This window comes from Theropithecus gelada, chromosome 8 (assembly GCF_003255815.1).
Source record: "Theropithecus gelada isolate Dixy chromosome 8, Tgel_1.0, whole genome shotgun sequence".
In the NCBI taxonomy this organism is placed as follows: domain Eukaryota; kingdom Metazoa; phylum Chordata; class Mammalia; order Primates; family Cercopithecidae; genus Theropithecus; species Theropithecus gelada.
The window spans coordinates 132,961,267-132,980,713 of NC_037676.1; positions in this window are offsets into that span (position 1 = coordinate 132,961,267).

Consider the following 19,447-nt stretch of genomic DNA (forward strand, 5'->3'; position numbering starts at 1 on the left):
TTTTGGAGCAGTGATGTCATCCAATTAATGAGCTTTGGCATTCAAGACAAAACTAATTGTCCTTCATGGGTCTATGCCCTCAAGATGTCTGAAATCTAGTTGTAGAGATCAATCTGACAGTTGCAAAATACATGGCTATATATGTATATATGTATATATGTGTATATATGTATGTGTGTGTATATATATAGGTATGTGTATATATGTGTATGTACATATATATACACACACACACACACATATAGCAGTATTTCATTAAATTCCACATTGCATGAAAACCACCACTGACCCTGGAAAAGTTGGGAGGAAAAGTGGGTGAGGCAAGACCTATCTGCTCGAGTTTTGTCTTTTCTATTGTAAGTTTCTTTAGGGCAGGGACCTCTTTTTCTATAGTTTCAGTTAAATAGGCTGGAATACTAAGCCAAAATTTCCTATACTTTTGGCTTTTATTAGAAAGAGACAAATACCAAAAAAGAAAATTGATATGCTAATTGTTTGCACTTATATAGCTCTTTTAACTTTATCCAAGTTTATTCCTCGTAGGCATAATTGAATTTAATTCAGCACATAGCCAGGATAGATGTTTCATGAATGTGTTGACATGAATGCTCCTCACAATTCTATCAGGTAAATAAAGCTGTCAGCGTTAATGTTCCAGAAAGGTGACACGTTGATCCAAGGTCACACAGCAAGGTCGTAGCAGGGCTGGGATGAGAGTTGAGAGACCCTGATGTTAGGGTGGTGTCAAGTGGCATAACTCAGTGTGTTAGAAGACTTAACTTCATGCTTCATTTCTCCTGTGACATGGAATGGGAGTAATATGCAGTTTTCCCCTTGTGAGGTTGTTTTGAAGTTCAAATGTGATAATGCTTGTAAAATCATATCAAACTTTGAAGCTATTTTTTTTTAGTAGATTGTTAGATTTTCAGTTTTTCCCCCATGTATGAGTTCAGAAATTAGTGATATCTGAACAGATACTATACATACATCAATAAAGAATTATCCATAAACTCTTTTCAGTTAACTTGAGTATAGATCAACTTTCCTGGTAATAAGTAGTCCTACTACTATTAAATTTAAAAATCGAAGTATGTAGCTATTTACTCCTTTTAATTCTTTTGAAAAGCAATACAGAGATGCTATTTATCAACCCATGGAAACCTTTAATTTTCTTACTTGTCTTCTTAGAGATCCTCCTCAAGTTAGAAGAAGAGCTAGTGGAGACAGTAGAAGTTTTGGAACCAGACAGACCTGAGTTTGGTTTTTAGCTGAACTTTTTTTCTGGATATTATCTGTGAGCTCTAGCACCATGCTCACCCCTTTGATGCTCTCCCCTGCACTGCAGGGGTTGGAAGACTGGGAACTATATTTCCTTTACTCACCTGCCAGGATGGTTCCTGATATGGTAAGGCTCTTCTAATGAAATGCTCTTGCCTGAGACATAGATGGAAGAAGGGAAGTAGAAGCTTTATTTTTCCCCCCAACTGGCAGCAGGGCCAGATGTGTAGTTTTGGTAAATGTGAGATTCTTCGCAGCAGCTTCTCTATTTACCTAACAATCATTATCTATTTGGGGCTTTGGAGGAGGTACAGCATTTGCAATGTCTTTCTGAATTATCCTCATCTTTGGGAGGCAATCCTTATACCCTAGCTGCAGAGATAAACCTGAAAGTTAGTGATGGGCACATTTGTCCCCCTACTCCCCCAACATTCACTTCTTGGATCCTTCCAACAGTCTCCAAGTAAGAAAAGTTAAAGGTTTCCCTGGGATGATAAGAAGCATCTCTGTATTGCTTTTCAAAAGAATTAAAAGGAGTAAATAGCTACATACTTCGATTTTTAAATTTAATAGTAGTAGGACTACTTATTACCAGGAAAGTTGATCTATACTCAAGTTAACTGAAAAGAGTTTATGGATAATTCTTTATTGATGTATGTACAGTACCCGTTCAGATATTACTAATTTCTGAACTCATATACATGGGGGAAAACCTGAAAATCTAACAATCTACTAACAAAACTTAAGTAGCTTCAAAGTTTGATATGATTTTACAAGCATTATCACATTTGAGCTTGGAGACAACCTCACAAGGGGGAAAACTGCAGGAAGGGGGAACACTGCAAGATCCTAAGGCCTAATTAGGATTAACATGCCTAATCTTTTGCAGCTTAAAACATCTAGAATGTTTTCTGTTTGCCTGACCAATCCCTGACTGACACTACTGCTGACCTGACCTGAGACCTTGGGCAAGACAGTTCACCTCTGAGAGTCCCAGTTGCCTTATCTGTGAAATGGGCATAATAGCTGTAGAACCACTGTGGGGATTAAACAAAAAAGCAGGGGCTCAGTAATGTTAGCATCTTGTTTTCATACCCTCCTTTCCTCCTCCTGCCCTTCAGGACTTATTATCTTCTAGGTCCATAATCATTCCATTATTCTGGTGGGAAATTGATTACAAATCTAGGTGCTATGAAGCTCATTGATGCTTTGGGGTGAACATTAGCTGCCTGAAAGTTTTGACTGGATTTGATGTTAGGCCCAGTCACAATGTTCCACTTTTTGGCTTAGGTTCATCACCTGTCTTTCATGACGAGGATGGCTGATTTCTGTCAGGATTTTTGTGATTATTAACTGATGAATTTGTCCTGAGAAAGTCCTTCAACATTTTTCTTATATACACTTCTCAAACTCATTTTTAACTCTGATTCATCTGTCTTGTTCCTAAATGTGGCAAGTAAATTCCTGGCGGAAGAACAAGGCTTCCAAGAGGAAAGTGGTCTTTTTATAATTTCTGGTCTACTTATAGGAACCCACTTGCTACAGTTCTTGCCTTTGAATTTGAAGGGCTCAATAGCCAGTGCTCTTGCCCTGTGGGTGGAGTGGATGGGCGACCAACACTTCTGTTTTTGTCCCAGCTCTGCCTCTACTGGCCAGAGGCCTTGGGCCAGGAACCACCTCTTCTGGGCCTTGATTTCTTCTCTTCTAGAATTGACAGATCAAATCTCTTAAGGGTTTTCTTGGCTCTGACATTCATTGAATGAGCAGAGGGCTCTGGTGCCTCTCCTGGTCTCCTCTCCATGGCTTGTTTCTTATTTCTCACAGACATTGCTCTTCCTACCTTTCTGCCTGTCTGTGTGCTGGATTTCTCTAATGGGGGTAGGATGGATCATCCAAAGTCTGTACTCTGAACATCCAAGACTAAGTGAACAGACTCATTCTGTGGTTGTTTGCTGTATGATCATGAGCAAATTTCAATTGAATTCACTTCGGAATTCAATTAGTGAGTGCCTAATATGTTCTAGATGTAGGGCTCCGTCATGAGGATGTGAAGAGTGTTCATTAGTTAGGAGAGACAGATAAGTAAATGTGGTGGTGCTGTCAACACCACTGAATGATTTGCAGCCACAGGCCCTGACCCACCAGCATACATGTCTGCCTAATTGGTGAAGTTGCTTGCCAGGACTCTGAACCAGTGCATTTTGACTATCAGTCCTGTGAATGGATGATGAAAACACAATGTGATTAATGTTCTTATAGAGGGAAATTCAAGTATCACAGAAGCACAGAGCAGGTACCTGACCCATATTTTGGAAGGAGCTATCATAGCAAGCTTCTTGGGGGAGGTGAAATCAGAGTTGAGTCTTGAAAGATGAAGGAAGTTTGACCAGAGGAAGCAACAAGAGGGCAGGAATCCAGAGAGAGGAAAGGCAAGAAAGGGTGAGGCAGTGTAGAGTGTAAAAGCACCACTGAAACACAAAGTTTAAAGACGGGAGCTATGTGAGATGGATATGCAAAGAACAAACAAGACCCAAATACATAGGTCCTTGAATTAGAATAATATGAAATTTAGATTTAGAGTGTCAATATAGCATAGGGTTAGAAGATCTCTAGAGCAATACTGCCTGGGTTTGCTGACTACTTCTATTTGCTAGTCATGTGACCTTGGGAAAGTTTGTCAGTCTCTCTGGGGTGTAGCTCCTCATCTATAAAATGGGTCTGTAGAGGCTTCCTTAGAGTTTGTTTTGTGTGCAGATGATGAGAATAATATATATTCTGTAGTTGTTGAGAAGAGTGTTCTGTAGATGTCTATTAGGTCCAAATTGGTCAAGTGTTGAATTTAAGTCCAGGATTTCTTTGTTAATTTTCTGCCTTGATGATCTGTCTAACATTGTTAATGGAGTGATGAAGTCCCTCACTATTATTGTGTGGTTGTCTAAGTCTTTTTATAGGTCTAGAAGTGCTTGTTTTATGAATCTGAGTGCTCCAATGTTGAGTGCATATATATTTAGGATAGTTAAGTTTTCTTGTTAAATTGATCCCTTTATCATTATTTAATGGTCTTCTTTGTCCTTTTTTTTTTTAAACTGTTGTTGGTTTAAAGTCTATTTTATCTGATATAAGAATATCTACCTCTGTTCTTTTTTGTTTTCCATTTGCATCATAGATCTTTTCCCATCTCTCTATGTTAAGCCTATGGGTGTTGCTATGTGGGAGATGGGTCTTTTGAAGACAGCACATGATTGGGTCTCTTTTTTTTCACTAGAACATGCCACTCTTTGTCTTTTGAGTGGGGTGTTTAAACTGTTTACATTTAAGGTTAATACTGATATGTGAGGCTCTGATCCTTTCGTGGTGTTGTTAGCTGGTTGCTTTGTAATCTCAATTGTGTGGTTACTTTGTAGGGTCTGTGGGCTATGTACTTAAGAGTGTTTTTGTGGTAGAATGTATTGTTCTTTTGTTTCCATGTTTAGAACTCCCTTAAATATTTCTTGTAAGGCTGGTCTAGTGGTAATGAATTCCCTTAGTGTTTGCTTATCTGGAAAAGATTTTATTTATTCTTCACTTGTGAAGAGTTAGGTGGGATATGATATTGTTTCTTTTCTTTAAGCATGCTGAAAATAGGCCCCCAGTCTCTTCTGGCTTGTAAGATTTCTGCTGAGAAGTATGCTGTTGGCCTGATGGGGCTTCTTTTGTAAGAGATCTGACCCTTTTCTCTAGTTGCCTTTAAGATTTCCTTTCACACTTACTTTGGAAAGTCTGATGATTACATGTCTTGAAGATGGATGATCATCTCGTATAGTATCTCACAGGGATTCTCCAACTTTCTTAACTTTGCATGTTGACCTCTCTATTAAGATTGGGGGAATCATCATGGACTGTATCCTCAAATATGTTTTCCAAATGGCTTACTCTCTCTCCTCCTCTTTCAAGAACCAAACCTGCAATGAGTCATGGGTTCAGTCTCTTTACATAGTTTCATATTTCTTGAAGGTTTTGCTTATTTTTTAAAAAAAAAATCTTTATTTTTTTTGTCTGGTTGGATTCATCTGAAGGTCCAGTCTTTGGGCTCTCAAATTCTTTCCTCAGCTTAGTTTAGACTGTTGTTAAGGCTACCACCTATATATTGAAATTCCTGTAGTGAATTCTCCTGTTCTAGAAGTTCAGTTTGTTTATTTTGAAAAGTGACTATGATATCTTTTAACTCTTGAATTGTTTTTCTGGCTTCCTTGGATTGGGTTTCAACTTTCTGTTGAATTTTGTTGAGCTTCTTTACTATCCAGATTCTGAATTCTAGGTCTGTCATTTCAGATATTTCAATCTGGTTAGGATATATTGCTGGAGACTTAGTCTGGCCATTTGGAGATAAGAAAACACTCTGACTTTTTGAATTTCTGGAGGTCTTGCACTGATTTCTTCTTATCTGAGAAGGCTGGTGTTTCTTTTTGAAGTTGCTGTCATTTGAAGGGGACTTTTTGTTCTTATATTCTTTTTTCTTTTGAGGGTTTGACTGTGGTATATGTTGTGTATAGTCAATTGACTTTATTTCTGGGTGTTTTCAGAGGGCCCAGGCTCTGTTCGGATTCCTTAGTTGTGGCTGGTTTTCTACATTGTTTCACAGATGATACATGGTGAAGGAATTTGTTTTTGTTTGGTGGTGTAATTCAAACTGAGATCCAGTAGATGGCACTTGACAATAAAAGCCAGCAGATAGGCTTTTACTCAGCCATGTGCCTTTTTATTTCACTGTGTACACAGCAGTGCTCTGGGGAGAGGGAGATGGTAGTGGTGGTGGCAGGGGAAGATGACTCCCTCACAAAGTCCATTCCTAGGCCTTGGGGATCCTCTCCAATCGTTGGTGCTGTGTCCATGTTTCCTTAGCCCTAAGGAGGTCCCAGTTGGGCTGCACTTCACCTCCTCTTAGGGACAGCCGAAGCCAAAGGTTAGGTCACCAGGGGACCCACAGCTCTCTGCGGACCTTCTGGTTCCCTGAGCTTGGCAGAGTCAGAGCAGGTTGTAGGGTATGTCTGCGGATGATCTGCTGATGCAGTGGGTCAAGGGCAGAGGATTTCTGGGCAGAGCAATGGTGCCATGGGTGCATAACTGGTGTAGTAGTCCATTTTCACACTGCTATAAAGAAATACTTGAGACTGGGTAATTTATAAAGGAAAGAGGTTAACTGGCTCACAGTTCCACAGGCTGTACAGGAAGCATGGCTGGGGAGGCCTTGGGAAACTTATGATCGTGGCAGAAGGTGAAGCGGAAGCAGGCACAACTTACATGGCTGGAGCAGGAGGAAGAGAGAGAAGGGAGAGGTGCTACATACTTAAAAAAATCAGATCTCATGAGAACCTACTATCACAAGAATAGCAAGGGGGAAGTTTACCCCATGATCCAGTCAAATCCCAGCAGGCATCTCTTCTAAAATTGAGGATTACAATTCAACATGAGATTTGTGTGGGGACATAAATCCAAACCATATCAACTGGTATGGTGCCCTTGGTCTGGGGCTTCCTGCCCAGAATACAGTTGTGGGACCACCCATCTCATGTTCTCCTGACAGTCTTCCTCGGGTGACTTCCCCAGGGGCAGGCCTGATCAGCTAGTTTTGTCCCAAGCCGTCTGCACCCAGGTTGCTGGGCTACTCCAGGTGTTGCAGGCCATGGGACTCCCTCAGGTAGAAGCTGCAGCTGGCCAACAGGATACCCCTTCCCAGACTGGTCTTGTGAAGAGAGGGACACCCATCTCCTGTACCAGCACATGAACCCACATCTCACTCTTCTCAGTGTTCTGAGAGTGGGAACTCGATCTCAGGCCACAGATCTCATCTTACTACTCCTGGGCAGTGTGCTCGAATGCTGAGGGGTTAACACTGGGCCCACAGCTTTGTACCTGGGCCCCTGGCTGTTCTGGGGTCCATATTGCTTCCAGGTAGATGGCAAAACACTCAGTCGGGGCAGTAGAGGCTGTGCTGTAGGCACCTTCTTGCACAAGTGGCCAGGCAGGGGCCTTGGGAGCGACTGAAGGACAAGAGGGCAAGCAGATCAGGTGTGACCCAGTGCCACAGGATGGGTAGCCCTGCTCTCTCCTGGCCTGGCAGTCAGCAGGGGATAGACTCCCTCAGAGCAAGATAGAGAGACTTGGGAATGGGCATCTGTGGTTGCATTTTGCCTCAGCTGTCCCAGAAGCAGAGGCTCCTGGGCTTCACATAGGTTCAAGCTCTACCTCTGCCTACTCTCTGGGCAATTCCCCCTGCCAATTCACATGACTGTGGGGGTCATGGGATCTCTTGTAGCTAGGGTCCCAGAAGTCCGTGGCAGGATTGTGGTGCCCTGGAGTTCTTTCACTCACCCCTTCCTTAGGACCTGTTCTGGATCAAGAGCTCATCCTGATACTTGGCAACTCTGTGCAGGCCTCTCAGATTCCTCCCTCTTCAACCTCAGTGTTTGCGTCACCTCTCTATTGGCTTTCAGCATTTTCTTTCAAAAGATCAGTTTGAAGTGTGATGGTTTAGTCAATATTTTGGTTTCTCTTGGTGGGAGAGGCATGTCCTGGCTGTGTCTAGTCAGCCATCTTGTCCTTTCCCTAAAATTTAAATTCATTAGACTTGAAAAATACTTCAGAAATGACTGGCCTATAGTAAATGCTCAATTAGTGCTGGGCTTTTATCTTTTTACTTCATTGATTCTAAGATGCACATTTTTCTTCTTCTGTAGTATAACCTACCTGACCTTTAGATGTGACTTATGGTGTGTAATACTTTACGATTGCTGCCAAGTACGCAGCAGATGTGACATTGCCCATGCACGTGTGAACTGGGTGTAGCTATCCATGTTGTTCTGACTTCAATAACATGGTAAGTATTGTTGATATGACAGATGTTTAATTTAGTTGCCACTTAAAATATCTTAAAAATAATACACTATAATTTGGTATTAAATAAAAAATTATTGTATCTATAGAAAGGCATCAAAACAGAGTGGTAGAAAGTATATTTGAAATTAGTGAAGCAAATATTCATTGGTGGGATAACAGTAATTCTATATTTTCTTGCAAAGCAAACCCAAGTGTTTTTACAGGCTTTAAGAAGGGAGACACCTGTAAGAGATGATGCTGTAATTAACATTTTATTAATGTGGTGCATGCAAAAGGATTGCCTGTTGAACACAAAGCATTGCAACTGATGGCAACAGAGATTGTTAAATTCTTTAAAATAGATGAAAAAAATTCAAAGCAACAAGATGCTTGTGTGAACAATTCATATGTCTTCCTGGGCTATGTGTCATAGTTTAATTGGCAGGTATCTTTTCTTTCCTTAGTGGTAAACAAAAATGATGATACAACTTATAATTGATGGCAGATAGCATTGGATAAAATAGTGTTGTTGTTATTGTTGTTATTATTATCCTGTAGCTGATGAGGAGGCATTAAGTATGGGAATGACATTGTCAGATTTGTGTCTTAAGAAAATGACTTTGTCATCAGTTCTCCATCTGTGACATGAAGGGATTGGATTAGATTCTCTGAGGTACCTTTCTCCTCTAAGAGTCTCTGTGTTTGTGAAATCCCAATGCCAGTTACATCTAGAGGGAAACTTTCTTTCTAGCTTTCACATAGCATTTATGAGGCACATGTTTTTGTCAAGACCTACTGACTCCCTCATGGATGCAATTGTCAGACACCTATTACTGCTAATGGCAAGACAGGGTCCAGCTTATCTATTCGAGGCAATCTTTGCACGGTAGAGAATTTGCAGATGAAGTAACAGGCATTGATCTGCAGCTCCTTGAAAGCTAGTACTCACAGAGATGTGGTCCCTGTTAAAAGATGGTGAACATATGTCTCAGCGGAAAGGACCATTAGCAGATTAATACCCTCCAGTTAGAGCCAGGACTGGGAAGTAAATGGATTTATTTAGGGAGCGGTTCAAAGAAGTCACATTAACCTTGTCAACCCCAGGATCTTGAGGGAGCTGAGGCCCATCTGGACAGGCATGCTTTTAACTTCAGAGGGGTCAGGATATGGATATCAGTCAGCTCAAATTCTGCTGCATCCTAGCTGAATGACCCTGGCTCAGTCTCTTAACCCCTCTGAGATTCAGTTTCCTCATTTATTCAATAGGATCAATGAAACCAATTTACAAGGGCTGCTGGGAGGACAAAATTAAGTGACAAATTAAGCCTACCTAGCAACTTGGTTGACATATACTAGATAATCTATACATATTCTCTTTTCCTTCTTCATTTTCTGTCAAGATTCATTTTCTTTCTATTTCTCTGCCTGGAATTAGACTAGATGTGAAACAAATGAATCCAGAATTTATTAAGAACTCCTACAAATCAATAATAAAGAGATGACATTTCAATTAAAAATGGGCAAAAGTCTTGAACAGGCACTTACAAAAGAAGATATCACAATGGGCAATAAACTTATGAAAAGATGCTCAATGTCGATAATACTGAGATACCTCTATGACACAGTTTGAATATTTGTCACCCCAAATCTCATATTGAAATGTAATCCCCAGTGTTGGAGGTAGGGCTTAGTGGGAGGTGTTTGGGTCATAGGGGTGAATCCCTCATGCCTTGGTGCTGTCATTGTGATAGTGAGTAAGTTCTCATGAGATCTGATTGTTTAAAAGTGTGTGGCACCTTTCCTGCAACTCTCTCCCTTGCACCTGCTCCTGCCATGTGACATGTCTGGTCCTCCTTGCCTTCCAACATTATTGGAAGCATCCTGAGGCTTCACTAGAAGCAGATGTGCTTATGCTTCCTGTGCAGCCTGTAGAACAGGAATGGCTTAAACCTGTTTTCTTATAAATTACCCAGCCTCAGGTATTTCTTTACAGCAATGCAAGAACAACCTAAAACAGTCTACACCCCAAAAGAAAGACTAAAACTACACAGGCTGACGGTATCAAGTGTTGGTGAGAGAGTGAGGTGAATGGAACTCTCATACTTTGCTGGTGGAGTTAAAAATGGTATAAATACTCTGAAAAACTGACAGTTTCTCTTAGCATTAAACATGCATTTACCATATGAGAGCATAAATTATGATGATGTCTTAACTTTTTATGGAACAATTGAAGGTTCCTAGAGTGATGAATTGGAATGTAGTATGGTTATTAGAAGTGATTATTACACATTTCTGTTTTAAAAAATCATGTGTCCTATTGAATAAATTCCAAAAAGTAGGATGATCTACAAAGGTCCCCCAGATCTGTGCACTGTCCTTCATCCACCCCTGTCTCCCTCTGGCCATGTGCCTTATTCTCGAGCTACATGGAAATGCTGGTTCATTTCCCTCTGAAGTTTTTCTTTCTTAAGCATCTACATCTATGAACACTTTTGTCTGTCTACATTTTCTACATGGTTCCCATCTCCACCCATCTTGGCCTCAGCCTGGTGAACTGTTAATCATTCTTTGAAATCCATATCAAGTGTTATATCTTCTGGGGATCCTTTCCAGATCCTTCCAGGCAGAGGTAGTTATTCCTCACTCTGCTTCTATAGATCTCTGTCATGGCCCCACACCATATTTACTTGTTTAAATGTCTTGATCACTGGTGTGTATACAGCATTTGTCCTATAACAGAAATATCATCATGGTAGCCCTCTGTGTTGATTTTTTCTGTGTACTTTACAACAAAATCCAAACTCCTTCCCACGGCATAGATAGCTCTGCAGTATCTAGTCCTTCTCTCTGACCTCATCTCATTCCACCTTCCCTTGTTCAGGGGGAAGATCCCAATCTCTGGGAAGATGTAAAACTTCCCAATTTTTTCCATCTTCCAAATCTTCATGTTTTACGTCTTCTCATCTTTCATGTATTCTCTTCAGAATGGCTTTCCTTGGCCACTTTCACAGTGTTCCTTATTTTTCTTTCATTGATCTAGTCACAATTTTATATCCGCTTTACTTGTTTAATATCTCCTCCACTGTGTAGACCATAGGTTCCATGCAGGCAGTGTCTGTGTCTGTTTTGTTCTGTGCTGTATACTAGAATGTAGCACAGTGCCTGGTATGTCAGACATTACTAAATATAGATTGACTGGATGCAATGCCTATTAGATGAACTAGTGAATGATTAAAGTAATGATTGATCTCAATTTAAAGATAATGGTATTGATAATATTATTTAATATATTGATATTATAGGATTTGAATGCTTTGTGCTTAATTTAAAAAACTTTATTATATTTTTACATTATAAAAATAATACATGACCACTGTAACAAGTCAAAGTGTGAAAGATATATAAAAAGTTAAGAATTTTTCCTATCTTCTCCCAATCCCTTTTCTTCGTACTAACCAATGCTAATAGTTTTTGTGTATAAAGGTACCCTTTCATATATTTACATATATACACATACATTTCTTCCTGTGTGTATGTATTTATATATTTGTATATGTAGTTTTGCTTTTTTTAAATGAAAAGTGAGATGATATTTTACACATTATAACTTAATACTTTTCACTTAATAACATATGTGCATTCTTCTAGTTCAATAAATATATATCTTTTTAGTTTTAATAGCTACATAATATTTCATAGCATGACCATCATAGTTCTTCAACCAATTCCCTATTGATGAATATTGAAGTAGTTTCCAGTGTACTGCCACTATCATAAATAATCATGCAGTAAGTATTCTTATATAAATGTATCCTTATACAATAGGCTATCTTAAATGCTGGAGGAAAAATCACATATATTATTAAATAGACCCTGCCAGATGTTTTCTATGAGGGAATTTACACGTTCTTCAGCAATGTATGAATGCATCCATTATTCTTTATCCTTACTAAGTAAGGATGCTTTAGTTCTAAAAGTGTTTTCCCATATCCTATTATTTATCAATGAGAGGTTGAAAGGAACTTATCATTCTTTTGGAGTTCTGAGGCCTAGGAACTTGAAAAAAAAATGCCCCCTGTCAACTTCACAGAGGAAAAACAAGCCCGAAGAAAGCAGAGGCACCAGTTCACTCCACGGCACAGTTCACCGTGGCATTGACTCAGTAAAAGTAAAGTTTTCTGAGCATTAGTTAGAGTTTCCACTTAAGCAAGTCCAGTCTGGTAATGGGAACATATGGGAAGGGCTTAAATTTGGATATTGAGTTTAGTGTCAGGGGAGATGTAGTATTACGTTCACACTGACTGCTTTACTTAATAGCATTAAAAGGAGGTCCTTGTGAGCTGCATCTAAACTGCAGGCTCATCAGAAGGACAGATGGGAGGGTGAGAAATGAGATTCTAAAAATCAAAATCAATGGAGCAAAGCCTGATTTATCCCTGTTAATGGTGATTCTTCTCTTAGGGATTTTGAAGACATCTCAGATGTTTCTTCATGCTTGACAACCAACTATTTCTAGTTTCTTCCTTTTGAGCTGGATCCTGCATTTAACACTTCCCTCCACTCAAAGTGGTAAAGGTAGTGCCTTTGCAGAGTGTCAGGTAATTCTGGGAAAGGCTGTAGAAAGGGAAGTCCTAAACCTTTGCGTTTTTTTGGATTTGCCTTTGAGAGCTCAGCTAGCTTATCCACAGAGGCTTTGCGGGGACAGCTGGTCAGTGTTGTGGGGGAAGGAGGGAACCTAGATGGCTTAAACAGCGTTTCTCATACTTTAGTTTTTTTTGGTGACGCTACATTATTTTTGCTTTACCTTTACACTTTCTGTGCTAATCTTTACTGATTATTTTCCTTTAAACCAACTTACTATTAAACTCAACCTTTTCATAAAAATATTAGGTAGGTTTACTTTTGCACCAACCTAATAATATGTTTTAAATTTTGGCTTTGAAGTTATATATATGTGTATATATGTTATATGTGTGTGTGTGTGTGTGTGTATCCCCACCCAAAGAGCAGAGATAAAATAATTACCACCCTGGAATTATATAGAAAATTTGTTAAAGCATAAAAGCAGGGACTGAGTGTGGTCCTTATGTGTGTAATCCCAGCAATTGGGAGGCTGGGAGGATTGCTTGAGCCCAGAATTTCAAGACCAACCTGGGCAACATGCAGAGACTCCCGTCTCTACAAAAAATTAAAAAATTATCTGGGAATAGTGGCTATACCTGTAGTCCCAGCTACTCTGGAGGCTGAGGTAGGAGGATTGCTTGAGCCTGGGAGGTCGAAGCTACAATGAGCTGTGATTGCACCACTACCTTCCAGCCGGGATGACAGCATGAGACCCTGTCTCAAAAAAAAAAAAAAAAAAAAGTAAAGGAAATTACACCCAAAGAGCTACAAAATGATAAAATTCATCAAGAAAGAAAACAAACATGGAAGAAAGAAGTAAGGTTCAAGAAAATACTGTAAACAAAGAAACTGCTGAAATATGTAGTTACTCATTAGAGTAAAACCTACACATGAACACACACACACACACACACACCTTTTTGCATTTAAATAAAGCAATGGAAGAACAATTTTAGACTATAATTACATAAAAGCTAGGAAGGGGGCAATTCTAATGATTTAAGATGGGGCATCCAATCTTTTGGCTTCCCTGGGCCACTTTGGAAGAAGAATTGTCTTGGGTCACACGTAAAATACATAACATTAACAACAGCTGATGAGCAAAAGAAAAGTAAAAAAAAAATCTCATAATGTTTTAAGAAAGTTTATGAATTTGTGTTAGGTTGCATTGAAAGCCATCCTGGACTGCCCATGGCCTGTGGGCCGTGGGTTGGACAACTTGACTTAAAACATGCCAAGTGTCTTGTCCTATTTGAAAGAGAGAGAGAGATAACAAATTTGGACTTTATGAGAAAGAGCTAAAGTAATATTACATAAATACGATAGTCTCCCCTTATTCACAATTTCACTTTCCATGGTTTCAGTTACAGAGTAGCACAATAAGATATTTTGAGAGAGAGGGAGACCACATTTATACAACTTTTATTGTGCTATATTGTTATAATTGTTTTATTGTATTATTAGTAATTGTTGTTAATCTCTTACTGTGTCTAATTTATAAATTAAACTTTATCATAGGTATACATGTATAGGAAAAACATATATATGGTGATCAGTACTATCTGTGGTTTCAGGCATGAAGTGGAGGTCTTGGGACATATTCCCTGCCAATAAGGGTGAATTACTGTAGGTCAGTATTAATATGTCTCAAATATTTAGCATTATTAGAGGAAAGAAGAAGCATTGTATATGACAGATTGATTTTTAAAATGTGCTCAATTCTTCGTCCCTCCTTTTGCAAGTCCTCCTAACAAACGTCTCTCTGCGTCTCTTTTTTAATCCCTTGAATCTGGGCTAGTTTGTGACTTTCTGTGTCAAGGGAATGTTCTGGAAGTGATGCTGTGCCAGTTTTGAGCATAGCTCTTAAGAAGCCTGTGTGGTTTTGGAGCCCCAGCAGTGCCATGGGAACAAGGTAGGGCTAGCCTGCTGGGAGATGAGAGAACTGTGGCTCAGTTACATCTGTTGTTATTGCCAACAGCCAGTCAACAGCAGCCATGTGACTGAAGCAATCCCAGAGCAGCCAACTCCCAACCAGCCCACTGTCTGATCAAGATGCATGAGCATGCCCAGCTGAGATTAGCTGAACCTGGCCCAGATCAACAAGACTGTCCAGCTGACGCATAGACTCGTGTGTCATAGTAAGTGCTTATTTTTTTAAGCGATTGCATTTTTAGCTGGTTTGTTAAACAGCAATAGTTAATAGTATCCTGCGTGTTACAGTAGAAATATTAGTGAATAAGATATAATGACCATGAACTTCTGTAGACCTTGCAATACAGCTTTGAAATATGTAAAGCTAAAATTGATGGAATTATAAGAAAATTTATATAGCTATACTTTTAAGAACAGATTTAATATATTTATTTAATATATTTATTTATTGGTAGCTCTTTGACTTATAGAATTAAAGAATTTATTTATTAATATATGTATTTATTCGTAGCTCTTTAACCTATAGGTTAAGATATTTTGAGAAAGAGAGAAAGAGAACTATAGGTTGAACAGCTACCAATTCATTGCGAGTGCAGAAGTTTGAAAACTGAGAACAAACTTGAAATTATATATGTGGCTTCATGAAAACATAGAGGATGTACATACATACATACAAAATATTTATAAACATGCAAGAACATTTATAGACAAACACACATAGAACATTTGTAAACACTGACTACATATCAAACCATAAAGAAAGTTTTAACAAAATCCAAGACATTGTGGAGGCCAGATTTCTTTCCAAAATGCAATTTAATTACAGATTTACAAGTAAAATGTAACTTTAAAAATACACATACATTTGGGCTAAGTAAAAACCCACTCCTCCTATGCCTCAAAATAATAAAAATAAAATTTAAAATAATTTAGAATGAAATGTTATTACTACACATTCAAATGTGTGAGATGAAGTGAAATAGTATGTGAGAGTAAACTTACAGCTTTAATCATGTTTATTAAAAAAACTAGAGGTGTGGGGGTTACATTTCAATAAAAAAAAAAAAAACAAATACCAAGAAACCATAAATCACAAAATACACAGCCAAGGAAACCTGCTTATAGATGAGTTACCCTTATAGAGATAAAGAAGGTTACTATACAAAATAATAAAATGCTTTTTATTTGAGGAAATATAACTGCTAAATTTTCATGCACCCAGTACCATAGCTTCAAATGAAGTAAACCAAAAACATTTAAAAATACAAAAGGTAATCTCAACAAATTCACTATCATCAACCATTCAATATTTTTTCTGGAGGTCAAGTCAATATAACAAGGTAAGAAGAAAGAAGTGATATCTAACATTTGGAAAGAAAGAAACATTATTATTTGCAATGTAGTGATTATCTACATAGTAAATGCAACAAAATGTACAGATGAATTATAAAAATAAATTTGGTGGCGTTAGAAAGAAGCAACATAAGCAAGATTAGTATTTAGAAGTTGATATGTTTTGAATGTTTGTCCCCTCCAAATCTCATGTTGAAATGTGATTTTCAGTGTTGGAGGTGTGGCCTGGTGGGAGGTAATAGAATCATGAGGGCAGATCCCTCATAAATGGCTTAGCAACATTCTCTTGGTAATAAATGAATTCCCGCTCAGTTCATGTGAGCTCTGGTTGTTTAAGAGTCTGGGACCTCCCTCTTTTTTATCTCTTGCTTCTGCTTTCACTACATGACATTGCCTGTTCTCTCTTTGCCTTCCACCATGATTGTAAGCTCCCTGAGACCTTACCAGAAGCAGATGCTGGCGCCATGCTGTACAGCCTGAAGAACCAGAAGCCAATTAAACCTCTTTTCGTAAACTACCTAGCCTCAGGTATTCCTTTATAGTGACGCAAGAATGGACTAATACAGAAGTCAATGGTACTCCTATACATCAGCAAAAACCAGTTAGAAACTTAATAGAAAACAAAAAACATAATGGAGCACAGAAAAAAAATCTGGTTTATAATTATAGCATGAAAATACTTGAATTAAATTAATGAAATGCATGAATGTCCTTTAGAAACTCATATGTTCCACAGAGAAAGTTAGAAAATATTGTTCAAGGATATTAAAAAAATAATATATTAGTGTATCTTCCCAAATGCACTTTAATAAAAAGTACCTAAATAATTTTTTATTTTTGGATAAGAATTAATATAATACAGTCTGGATGTGGTGGCTCATGCCTGTAATCCCAGCATTTTGGGAGGCCAAGGCAGGCAGATCACCTGAGGTCAGGAGTTTGAGACTAGCCTGGCCAACATGGTAAAAATCCATGTCTACTAAAGGTACAAAAATTAGCCAGGTGTGGTGGTGCATGCCTGTAATCCCAGATGCTCAGGGGGCTAAGGCATGAAAATAGCTTGAACCTGGGAAGTGGAGGCTGCAGTGAGCCAAGATTGTGCCACTGCACTCCAGCCTGTGCAACAGAGCAAGACTGCATCAAAAAAAAAAAAAAAAAAAAAAAAAGAATTAATAGAATACAACTCTTGAGAAAGAAAAATACAAAATCAGGAATCTGAATCTCCTTTTATGAAGAACATTAGCTTTTATTAAAGGGAAACTATAAAACCAATCTCTGATCATGAACATATTTGGTTTATTCCATTTCTAGGCTAAGTGTTCTAGTTTATGTTAAACTATTAAATATTAAATAAATAAGCAAGACTTTTTTTTTTTTGGTAAAAGATACCCAATGAAATTATAGCAAAGATCTTAAATAAGTATACCTTTGGCTAAATTCTGTTATCTATAAGTTAAAGGTTTCTTTGAAAAATAGAATAAAGATGGTATACTCTACAGAAAGCCTAGAAACACAGGGAAAATAATACATTTTTGTGCTGTTCTTAAATTGGTAATTGAATTCATTGCTTTACATTTAGAGATACGAAAAAGCATCCGAAAGTGGATAAAAATAAATCGAGCATATGATTTGAAGAATGCAATGAATATGTTATTTAAGAATAAATTTATTTAATGCTTTTTAATTTTTTAGATACCCTATAAATGATACAACAGCATGAATAGTCTAGAAACAGATGTACACATAAAATTGGGAATTTGATATATGATGGATGGAGGAGAACTACTTAATAAATATTTAATGTGCAGGGTTGATACAATTAGCTTGTGAGAAAGAAAAAATGGATTTCTTCTCATGCTATTTATAGGAAATAAATTTCAGAAGGCTTGAAATACTAAATATAAAAACAAAGCTTTACAACTTTAAAAGCAAATATAGGATAATAAGTTTGGATCCAGTGCACGTACTAGCTTGTAAAGGTTAGGACCTGCTGGGATTACAAATAAAACATCAGATGACAACGACATAATGCAACTAAACAACTGTTTCTTACTCATGCCAGAGTTCACTGGGCAGCTTTCCATGGCCTTACTCAGGGACTCGAGATCTTTTTATATAATGGCTCTACCTTACTTTAGGACTTTGAAATCCTATCTGTATTCTCTGCATCTACCTTATTAATGAAGGAGAAAAGAGCATGAGGAACCATGCAGGACATTTTAGAGGCCAGGTCTGGAAGTGAGACACATTACATCTGCTAACACTCCACTGGTCAACCACAAAGGTGCAACACTGGGAAATGCTGTGGTCTAGCAGCATGTCAAGAAAGAGAGAACATACATTTCAGTAAACAGCCAGACTTTGTCCTAGGGTAGAGAACATTTTCTTAAACAAGTATATTAGTCCATTCTCACATTGCTGGAAAGAGCTACCTGAGACTGGGTAATTTATAAAGAAAAGAGGTTTAATTGGCTTATGGTTTTGCAGGCTGTACAGGAAGCATGGCTAAAGAGGCCATTGGAAACTTACAATCATGGTGGAAGGGTGAAAGAGAAGCAAACATATCTTCACATGGCAGCAAGAGAGAGACAGAGCAAAGGGGGAAGTGCTACACACTTTTAAACAACCAGATCTTATGAGAACTCACTATCATTAAAAAAGCAAGGGGAAAGTCTGCCCTCATGATATAATCACCTCCTGCCAGGACCCTTCTATAATAACACTGAAGATCATAATTCAACATGACATTTGGGTGGGGACACAGAGCCGAACCATATAATTCTGCCCCATCCCCTTCCAAACCGCATGTCCTTTTTATATTTCAAAACACAATCATGCCTTCCCAACAGTCCCCCATTGTCTTAACTAATTCCAGCATTAACTCGAAAGTCCAAGTCCAAAGTCTCATCTGAGACAGGGCAAGACACTTTCACCTATGAGTCTATAAAATAAAAAAACAAATTAGTTACTTCCAAGTTACAATGGGGCTACAGGCATTGGGTAAATGCTCCCATTCCAAATGGGGGAAATTGGCCAAAACAAAAAGGCCACAGGCCCCATGCAAGTCTGAAGCCCAGAAGGGCAGTCATTAAATCTTAAAGCTCCAAAATAATCTCCTTTCACTCCATGTCTCACATCCAGGCTACATTAATGCAATGGGTGGGCTCTCAAGGCCTTGGGCAGCCCTGCCTCTGTGGCTCTGCAGGGAACAGCCCTTGTGGCTGCTTTCATGGGTTAGTATTGAGTGCCTGTGGCTTTTCTAGGTACACAGTGCAAGCTGTTGGCAGATCTACCATTTTGAGGTCTGGGGTCTGGGGAACAGTGGTCTCCTCACAGATCCACTATGCAGTGCCCCAGTGGGAACTCTGTGTGGGGGTTCCAACCCCACATTTTCCTTCTGCACATA